Raw genomic sequence first — 8,813 nt, 5'->3', positions numbered from 1 at the left:
AACGAAATGAAAGAAGCTTCCTAAAACCGGAGGATTTCCCGCGACTGAAGAGCTCAATAAAAACATACTCCCTCCGTCCAATAATATAAGACTTTTTTAACATTACACTAGTATCAAAATGCGTCTTATATCATAGAACGGAGGAAGTAGAAAGAATCTAGAGAACACAACTTGTTGCATGGCTTAGTGGTTCCGGTCGTTGGAGCTGAAGCTTGTAAACAGAAAAAAGGAAGATACATGGGCCGGTTAGCAGAAAACACTAGTAACCGGCCCTGCAGCGCTACCTGCTGCTCTCTATCTGAAATGAAAAGTTCGGTCGAGACTCGAGAGAGAGGATGCGCTCGAGGGAGCCCAGATTGCCGCCGCCGCTACCTGGGCCAACCCTAAGATGCCGCCGCCGCTACCTGGGCCAACCCTAAGATGCCGCCGCCGCTACCTGGGCCAACCCTAAGATGCCGCCGCCGCTACCTGGGCCAACCCTAAGATGCCGCCGCCACCGCTGCTGCCATGTTCCCCGACTCACAACCCCGCTCGCCGTCGTCTTCTCCCCTCCCACTGCAAATCCGTGCGCCCAAGATCCCCTACCGCTGCGTAGATGCCCCACCTCCACACCGCCGGATCAACGCTGCCGATCCCGTCCAAACCCACCAGCCCCCATGTCGTCCACCGTGACCTACAGCAGTCGCGGGGACTCCCTATTCCTCTCCCTCCGCGCCCTGGAGTCTCTGCTTGGTCTGTGTTCATTTCAAACAAGGTGGTCAGGACGTACGTCCTGTGCCTCTCTTTGTTGCTGCACCTCGTTTGAGACGAACACTGACCAACCGGAGTCTCCTGGCATAGCATCATCAGGAATTGTATAATCTCTTCTTGCCTCAGGAGATGGGATGCAGGGTCCGTCTCCAATTGCAAGCTTCGGAGTAGTATCGGTCAGGGCCAGGCCGTCAGATGTGCCAGTTTCTATTGATCAATAAATTCAATCAATTTCTGTTGTTGTAATTCATGTAGCTTTTGGCTAAGATGTGTCAAATCGTTTGTTTTAAGGACATGTACGTGGTGCCGCAAACTCATGTTGTCCAAACCTGTTCTGTTGTGAACCAATGTATGTGCAAGACCTATATGTGCTATGATGCCCTAACTATATTGTGAGTGCTTAAGAAATCATGACTTGTGGTAAATGGTGATGAAACTACCTCCATGCATTCACTCGTGATCATATAGCTTTTGCCCACGTATCTTAGAATATTACATCCTTTGCTACTTTGCAGCATGTTTACTGAAGTTACTCAATGTACAGTGCCACCCACGGATGGAAACCTACATCACGAAGAGTCATCTCCAGCTGCTGATGCCCGTAGGGTTTCCTTGGGTAGCTGTCCTATGAAAGGTATGCCCAAAGAATTAACATACTTTGTAGATTTCTCTTAATTGTGTTTGTGTGATGGAAGCTCTACTGCCGTCTTCTCAAAATCTTATCATTGTCTGCACAAGAAATTAGCATAATGTCAAATGATCCATACCATCTTATAGTCGCCTATGTGGAAGTTGATATTACAAAGCATACTATATAATCTAAGTTGTCCCATTGCACAAATTTACTAGATGAATCTGTATTATGTGGCATAAATAAAAGCAATGTTCAATAAACTTTTACTCATAACGAGAGCGCTTTCTATAGGAAGAATAACCGAACCTGAAAATTCCCTACCCATGAATTTTAATAGTTGGCCCATCTGAGTTGTTCCATTATTTTCCGCACTATCTTCTATTGCTAGGAACAATGCCTCGAGTAATTTTTGAACCATCATGTATAATCTACACTCCCAAATATGAAGCATACTTTCCTCTTAATATTTTAGTTATGTACCATTTCATTTGTCGACTGTCCTCACACATACCAACCTCACACCAACTAAAGCCCATTAGACCGAAGAAAAAACCATGTCCTGCCATACTATCCCTATAATTCCTTGCAAATCAATTAGATTTCATATCTCTTCTATTACTAACAAATATATAGGTCATAGATGCAAATTTAATTAAGGTCCATGAGTCATGTATTCTATATTTAATAAAATTCCAAATAGTCAGGCGCGGCAACATGCACCGCCAATGATCGCCACGTGGGCTAGGGGGTCAGACCTCGTTGATGCATGCGGCAACACTTGATTTTGCAGGGAATTGATGAAACAGTGGACTGAAGCTCATCCGCTTAGGTCCAAGGAATTGATGAATTGTTAGTTCCTGGAAGACAGCTGATGTGCGCCACTCACCGGAGGGGATTAATGAAGGTATATATGTTACTTTTTTCCCAACCTGCTGCTGCTTGAGTTCATGCACCTGTATATGTATGCTTCGTCACTTAATTCTCTCGAGTCATCTTACTCTGGCAGCAGAAATTCGAGCAGCTACATTTCTCGGATATGTTGCCCTCTATCATCATTTTTTTACGCCTACAATCCCCCCTTCCATCCAACAATTTTGTGTTCTAATGTTATTCAAATCTCAGCTTTTATAGGTGGTGTCATCCTTTTTTGGGTCAACTGACTGATTCGGGCAAGTCTTGGAGGTTGGTGCTCATACTTTTGTTTGTGGGGAGTTCTTCACTTGACAAATCCGTAATGGCTGCTGGTCAGGTAATTAGTTCAGATGTGGGACTGTCTTACCTCATCTCTTGATGCAAATATAATCCAAACATTGTCTATTTATATCATGGTGTTTCCATCAAGATGTTAACTGAACTTCAAAATAAATCAGTTTGTTGTGATCACCTAATTGCCTTTTAAGTTATTTGAGACCTGAAAAGCTGGGCCTGTTTAGAATTGGCTTGCTATGATGCCACAGTACTAACAAGTCACAAGTGGTCAAGAGACCTTTAAATAGATCCGTTGAGTTTATAATTTATTTATCATGGTGTCATGTAGCATTGTGATACATTCTACCACACTGGCTAGATGTTTGATTTGACAGTGTCATTTGATATTCTTAGGAGGTCTCATTCTTTGAGGAAGGAGAGCCTGAACTTGAGGGAAACCTAGAGACTTTGAAGGTTTGCTTTGCCCCTTGGTTGAGATTTAGAATGGCATTGATGTGACTAACTTTTGTTTATGTGTGCTGTGACTAACTCCGTCTTAAAAGAGTAACTTATTGAGCAGTTAATAATTAGGACATCACCACATGATCGCTTCAGAAGTGAAGTCACCAATCTGCATGCAAAAAATACAATCTCCCTGGTATATTTCTAGAGCTTGAGCCCAATTCTTCAGTTCTTTGAAAGATGGTTTCTAATCACCTGAGTAAATTTCACTTATTATTTCTTAATTCACTTTTCAGTCGTACTAAATAATACGCTGATTAGAATTTATCACTTGATAAGCTACTGCTCTTATGTTTGTGTACATGTAATAAAAAGCACTTTACAGGCATAAACACATGCTACAGTAATGCATTCACGTAAGCTTATACTCCAAACTTTAGTGTGCGAAGGTGGTGCTACTTGAATTCTGCACTAACTAATAATAACCTTTGCTGTGAGTTTCCTGTAATTTAAAATTGAAATGTGTTGCAGTGTGCATTTGTATATGACCATTGTTTGCTGTATGATTCATGATCTATAATTAATCAGTATGATCTCCATTTTTCTGATAAGAGAAGAGTACTATTCTGTTCTCATTCAGTTTCTTTCCTACTGATGGAACAGAAATACTACACATTCCTAGGTTTTGTCTTTTCCACTCTTAATAGTTCTGATATGTACCGATCGTATATTTGTTTCTTGGTCTCATACTAACCGGAGAGAACAATCACTATACTTGATTGGCTCCTACCCTATGAAGATAAAATATTATCTGCGTCATGCTAAATAATTACCATTACTAGCATATTTGCCCATTTTAAAAATATATCATATGTATTGCTCACTGTCCAACTATCAGCTTGAAAATATATCTGCAAATAAACTGATGGCTTCAGTAGATCCAAAGTTCAAGGAAGCTATCCTTAAATATGTACAACTCCATCTGTGTATACATCTTCAAAAATATCTATGTACTAGACCATATATACTTCATATCCTAATTAAGTCCTAAGATAGCAACATGTATACGATGATTATCTAAACCTGTATTGTTTTGCCATCTCGTTTCAAATGGACATTCCCACCTGTTTGCCCACTGTTCATAAGAGCAGCACACGGGAGAACATTTATTATATGGCCTGTTCACTGTTGTGCCTTCGTAGAAGTATGTGTGATTCATATTTCCACAAGTTTTTTGAATATGGCTGATGTTCATTTTGCATATGGTTCATAATAAAAAATGATGTTTGCTCCATGTAAGATATATTAAGTGATACTCTACTGTGAAAACCCTGGTAACTTCTCTATGGCCTTTGGCAAATTATAGGCCCTACTGTTGCACAATCAATTCTACCAGTTACTTTCCATGTATATAGTTTTATCTACTGATAAAACACGACGCCAGTTTTTTTTTTACCAGAAGTACAATATATTTCTCCTCTTTCCATATGTAAGATCTTTATTGCTCTTTGTGCATAATTTTACCATATCTATACCCTTCTAATAGATTCATGCCGCACTTCTGTTTTCTCTGTATACACCACTGCCACCATATTGAGCATAAAGGAGTTAAAAAAATTGTTTCTCTAATAACCATCTAGTTTTGAGGTCAAAACCAAAAACACCAAAAGAAGGTTCTCAACTCTTAAATTACTAACAAATCACTTCAACAAGGAAAAGGTGGAGCGGAGTTTGGCCATTGTCCAAGGTAGCCCAGAGTTTAGCTAGGTTGTGCTTTGATATTGATCATAACATTTTTTGTAACTTTGTCTATGAACCCCTTAATTTTTTTGTTGGCTAAACTCGTGGATGATATAAGAAGAAAAGGTTTCTAGGGATAAATAAAAGGAATGATGATTAATAAAGCTAGCCATGATGCCTTACAAATTCGTGTCATTTTAACTTGCAATCAAATGTCTCGTTATATTTATTTTAATCCCAGATAGTATCTTATGGAGACGGGCGTTGCAACGCATCCCATCAATGATCTAGTAGTAAACAAAAGCACTACAGGTCGGCGATATTGGCCAGCTTCTGGTTAATTAATTAGGCAAACGTTTGCTAGCTTCTGGTTAATACTTTCTTCACGATTTAAAATTTGAAGAGATCAGCTTGATCTTGGCCGCTGGTAGGTGCTACCCTTTGCGGACTTTAGCTTAGTAATAATGCTGCTAGTGGAACAGCTAGACACAACACATGACCGGTGGCGGCGGGGTTGGATGGCGTGCTCAGCCAGGTCTTGATTAGCATAATAACATTTCAGGGCATAGATATTTGGCCAGGACGTCGACCGGCACTTGAGAATAATTGAAAAGCGCACACTGTTTATGCCAGTAAAGATATTTTGCTGCCGACCATCACTTAGATGTGCTTCCCTTATGACATCAATTGATTCCGGCGGCTGCTCCTCGTGGTCATATGTGGGTACTCGTGCCTTCACTGCCGGTGCCGTGAACGCCGGAATTGGAGCCGTGCAACGCCCGCTGTGAGAGGTAGCAGGCTAGGGAGAGGATGGCGGCGTCAGAGACGGCCACATCTTCCTCCTGCCGCCGACGCTGATTGCCTAAGCCCGACGCGGAGGAGCAGCTCCTCGCGGCTATTCTTCGCCGCCTGCTCATGATGGCAGAGACGGACGCCCGTCGGCTTCGTGGGAAGAACACCAAGGCGCTCCCGCTCAGTATCGAGCAATTGAAGCGCGAAGTGGCAGAGGAAGCCGCCAAGCTGGCGAAGGCACGGAACCGTGCCATCTGGAGGAGGGCCGGCTACATTGACTCCTTGTCCCGCGCACGCAGGAGGAGGGGGGGTGGGGGGGGGGGGGGGTGGTTAGATCTCTGTCTGTTCGCCGGTTGAGCTATGATGTTTAAACTGTGTCTTTTGGTCCGGGTTAACTTCATGTTTATATTGTTTGTTCTATGTTCGTTCGTCTATGTTCAGGAATTTCGTTGTCATCTACATTGTACAACATATGAGGTACACGACTGTAGACGCAGTGATTTGAGGATTGACCTGTCCATGACGCGTGCGCGGACTTATAAGATGTTGGATTTGATATATCCGACTGTAGATGCTCTAGGAAAAAGTAGGTGAGGCAAGAGAGCATGAGGGTGAAAAGTTGTTTTGGCGGACGATCACCTTAAATTCACTCTTTTTTTCTAGAGAAAACCGTAGAGCCTGACTTTTATAAATAAAGCCATCAGGCAGAGTAGCACATCATCATATAGGAAGTTTTAGATCCACTCTCAGCGCAACATTGCTAGGTAAGAGATGAGTAGTCAATGAAAGGTACTCTGGTAGCTTTGTCGTGGTAGGATCAGGAGGCATCGGGATTCCATGCGATACAGTTTGTCCACAAGGTCGTAAGATCTTAGCTTACCATTTCGTGCTGAAAACTTCAAATAAGGCTTAGGTTGTAGCTGAAACTGCCGTGGAGTTGAGGTAATTAACCAAGTGCATCAAATCCTGCAGCTTTGTCTGCGCGTTCCACACGGAAAGCCAGCTATATTTGTGGAACTTTGGGTTACTGTCTTTGTGAATGCCCCTCCTGTTGCTTAGCAGTGTTTGTAATTGAGAGAAGGCTCCAAGAAAACGCGCTCTCTTTAGCAACAGTAACGGCTGATCTTCTAACTTGTATTTGATTCTCTCTAATCATTCAAACATATTCTTGAGTCTGTCTAATACTTTGCATCTTGGTGAACGCTTGTTATGTTACCCTATGATGACCACCTCATGGCCAATAAGGCAACATCTAGGATACTAAATTTTACAAGGGGGTTGAATTTTGGCACTAAAATCGATTTAGATCACGGGGCAATACTCAGTAAAATTCTTGGTGGATGGCTTCCAAGGTGCCCAAAATCATGAAGAACAATACTCCCAAGTTTGAACTAGTGAACCTAGAGATTTGTTGACAATGTAAGGCATTTTGGTTCCGGGGGTTCATGCTCTTGGGTGAACAGTAACACAAAAAGATAGTATTTTTTTTCAAAAAATTCTGAAATCTTTTGCGGATGTTTGTGTTAGTGTCGCAAGCATGCTTGATAATTTTCATGCGAAATGGAGCAGCAGTGTTTTGTCAATGAAAAAAACAAATGTGGGGGTGATATTTGGGGTAACATTTGGTGTTCATTTTTCTTTTGCGCGGGCCAAAATGCTTAACCTTGTTGCCTCAAAATTTGCAGGTATCATTTGGATGTGACTAACAACACATAATTTTTTTGTCTTGAGTATTTTGACATTTCAATAATTATTTTTGGGCCCGGGAGCCGAATTGAATTTCCGCATATGTACAAATGTTACGGCAATTAGTTACTTAATTCATGAAGAGACTCAGTTTGATCCAATTTCATGCTCGCGATAACCAGCTTCACTAATACGCAAAGTCAGTGGCCATCAATGCCATCATCCTCCTAATTTCGTCTCCAAACTTGGAACATCATAAGTAAACTGAATAATTCCTCAAATATTTATACCTTCAATTGACTTTAATATGGAGACGTGCATATACATGTGGTGGTAAGTTTAGTGATGAATAGACGGTACATGCCGAATAATTGCACGATATCAACTAGTACAACATCATCATTCGATATCTCGATTTATCTTGGTTCATAAAAGAGCAAGAAAAATGTTGGTTCTTAAAAGAGCAGAAAAGGATTTAGAAGTGCCACAATCTGAGAGATGAAATCTTCATGGGGGCACTGTAGTGGATTTGCTATCATTGGCTTGGAAGGCATGTTGAGCTCTCCTATTGCAGAATCTTGTACTCTCGTAGTCTCACATTGCAAGAGATGTTCTCATGGATCCGGTCGATGTCATGCCCACCTATTGGCATGGTGCATAGTCTGGTGGCAATGAAATTGCCACTCTGTTTGTGCCTCGATCTGGAAGGGTACACCCTTGACAATACTGTTGGTGGCATGGTGCATCTTGAAGCATAGCAACACAATTATCTTCAATAGTTCTCACCTCATCTTGGCTCTCCTACTTGATACAATCAAAATGGAAGCTAGACATTGGACGATGGCGGGTGCGAGGGTTCAGGCTACTTTTCTTCTTGCAGTGACAGTGTGTAGCAATTAGAGGCATCTTGTTGTAATCCCCATGTGTTGTCCTTCTTAGGGCTTCTACAAGCTCTATTTTTATTAATGCATCAAGAATAAAGATTTATACATTTTCTCAAAAAAAAAACATAAAAGTAGTCTTGGAATTGTAGATGGGTTGTAACCAACGCATGCAGCGCCATGTTGAACATATCTTCCAGCAGAGTTTGCATATACTGGTGCGCATTCAATGTCTCTGTCAGATCAATCCAAACTGAAATGTAAGGCATACAAACATGTTCCGCTGAGATAACATTGGCAAGAGTACATGAATGGATGACGTTGCACAATACATTTTCTTACTCCAAATAATTTGGCAATTTCTATGTTTCTTAAATCATCCAGACTGATCGTTAAGTAATGTTTGTATATCTGAAATAAAAATTCAATGTCGTTCATAAACCATTATGTATGGTCCCTTTCTTGCGGTAATCCATCAGTACATCTATCATTATCATCGGCTAATTAATATGCTTAAAGAAATATTTAATTAGCGACAAAATACTGAGGACATTGGTTGGTACAAAATGTAAAGGCATACGGTTTACATGAATGTCTGCACGCGCACAAGGCATTTAGTGTCGCTCTGCTTTCTCATACTTCATAGAATTTGAAACTTTAGTGACCTAATGAATGGCCAT

The 8,813-nt window shown here is 41.3% G+C and overlaps 1 long non-coding RNA gene across 1 annotated transcript; it reads left to right on the top strand.

Moving 5' to 3' along the window:
* Positions 1 to 526: 526 nt before the first annotated feature.
* Positions 527 to 5,851, top strand: LOC123115763 (uncharacterized). The gene is made up of 3 exons (XR_006456719.1): positions 527 to 1,384; positions 2,175 to 2,633; positions 2,987 to 5,851. It is a non-coding gene; the product is annotated as an uncharacterized lncRNA (long non-coding RNA).
* Positions 5,852 to 8,813: the final 2,962 nt, after the last annotated feature.

This window comes from Triticum aestivum, chromosome 5B, assembly GCF_018294505.1.
Source record: "Triticum aestivum cultivar Chinese Spring chromosome 5B, IWGSC CS RefSeq v2.1, whole genome shotgun sequence".
Taxonomy (NCBI): domain Eukaryota; kingdom Viridiplantae; phylum Streptophyta; class Magnoliopsida; order Poales; family Poaceae; genus Triticum; species Triticum aestivum.
This window is presented reverse-complemented; position numbering and strand designations above follow the sequence as displayed.